Raw genomic sequence first — 2,370 nt, 5'->3', positions numbered from 1 at the left:
ACTTTTGAAATGAACACAATTGCTTTAGAAGAATAGAATTCAAACCCTGCAGTATTCGTACATTCTGACTAATAGTATTCAAATAAAATATTCAAGAACTGTATTTGCATTCATATATATAGAACTGTGAATACATATATATACACAGTTTGGTGGAGTCTGTACACATTTTTAGAATTATCAAGAAGATTTACCGTAAGGTGGTTTGGATGATCTTCTAATCTTGAAAGATAAATGCGACTGAATTTGGTTATTTCTTCTTAGACTGATGGAATGTTCATATCTTGATGTGTAGCGTTTTATTGGATAAAAACCATGGCGCTTACGCAGTTTTTCGATTGATACTGTTGTAGTATCTCCAGGTTTGAGTTGCTTGCTGTGCCTCATAACTGCACACCGTATGTCCATACAGGTTTTAAGATAGTTTTATATAACAGTATCTTGTTCTTCAAACTAAGTTTTGATTTAGATCCGAGTAGCCAATTCATTTTATTTTATTTTTTTTATTTATTTAGCTGTTGTCTCTTTGTCCAAATGTGGGTTTTCCATGTAAGCATTCTGACTAAGCGCATGCCTAGATAACTTACTTCAGTTGCTTGGGTCAAATGAACGTTATTCAATGTAAATGGAGGACACGAATTTTGATTTAACGTAAACGTTATGTGAGCTGATTTATTTTTGTTAATTTTAAATCTCCATGTCTTAAACCAATTAACAATTGCATATAAACTCTGTTGTAAGTAATAAGATGCACGAACACAATCTATATGGACTGACAAAATTGCAGTATCATCTGCGAAAGTTGCAATTTGAGTATGTTCATTTTCTGGGAGGTCAGCGGTATATAGTAAGTATAAAAATGGACTAAGTACACTTCCTTGAGGAACTCTGGATTCTATTGAATGTAGCTGAGTAAGAACATCATCGTATTTTATTTGAAAATATCCGTTTGAAAGATACGATTTTAGTATTGAAAATACAGAGTGAGGCAAAAACTTCTTAATTTTATATAATAGACCTGTATGCCACATCTTATCAAACGCTTGAATGACATCTAAAAAGGTGGCCGAACAATAACTTTTATTTTCTAAGCATTCCCGTACCATTTCAACTATTCTATGGACTTGTATTGTGCCATGTTTTCGCCTAAACCCAAGTTCATGAGCAGTTACTACAGAATCTTCATCGGTTAATGATTTTAGTCTTCTCAGAAGAAGCTTTTCAAACAGTTTTGAAATAATAGGTAAGAGGCTTATTGGTCTGTATGAGGTCAGCTGGGTGATGGGCTTCCCTAGCTTTGGGATGACAATTAGCTGGACTCTTTAAAATTGAACAGTTATGTGTTCTAGTCACAGAATGGCGTTAAATAAGAATGTTAAGAATATAATAGCTTTTCTTGGAAGTTCTTTCAGTATTTTTCCAGTAATAGAGTCGTAACCAGGAGGATTGAGATTGTGAGTTATAACTGAGCGAACTTCAAATGGTATGAATTTTCGTAACGGGAAATCGAGTTGAAGTGGAGAATCTAAATGCTTGTGTATTTCCTCTTCGTTGTTTACAAAGGCGTCGTTTGGTTTGAAAACATTGGTGAAATATTCTGCAAATGCCTCAGATTTTTCAATATTACTTTTTGCCCAATTTCCATCAGGTTTTAAAATAGGGGAAATGGATATCTTAGACTGCTTAATTCTTTTCTTTACTTTCCATAACGAATAGTCTGTAGCTTCGTTTGTGGAGAGAGACTGGGTATACTCTTCAAACCACTGCTTTTTAATACTAAACCATAATCTTTTCAGATGTTGAGCTGTCCTGTTGAAGTTTGCCTTATCTTTTGGATTTCTACTGTTTTGTCATATTCTTCTTTATCTTCTTTTCTTAGCGATTTTTTTCTTGATATAGTTAGGGTAATATAAGCCTGTATTTTTAACTTTTGAAAAACGTTGTAAGGGTGTAGCCACTTTGGCAAAACATTGCAAACAATCAATAAAGTAGTCTGTTGCATTTTCTAAATCCTCAACACTTTTCAACGAAATGTTCAAATTCAAATTTGCATTTAATGAATCACGAAATCGAACCCAGTTAGTAAATTTGTTAAGTAACATTTGACTTGACTTTTGTTTAAATACTTTTGTGCTTAAATTAAATACGATTGGTGAATGATCAGAAGATAGATCAAGGAAGGATTTGATATCTGTGTAGTTTTGATTAATACCTTTCGTAACAAAAAAATCTAACAAATCTGGAATTTTTCTCATATCAGATGGCTAATATGTAGGTTTACCCGTAGAAAGATAATTGTAATGATTATCATTTAGAACCTTTAATGGTTGTCGTCCTCTAGAAGTGGTCAAACGAGAACCCCATTCCGGG

This window comes from Homalodisca vitripennis, chromosome 1 (genome assembly GCF_021130785.1).
Source record: "Homalodisca vitripennis isolate AUS2020 chromosome 1, UT_GWSS_2.1, whole genome shotgun sequence".
Taxonomy (NCBI): domain Eukaryota; kingdom Metazoa; phylum Arthropoda; class Insecta; order Hemiptera; family Cicadellidae; genus Homalodisca; species Homalodisca vitripennis.
The sequence above is the reverse complement of the archived record's forward strand: the minus strand, read 5'-3'. Positions refer to the sequence as shown.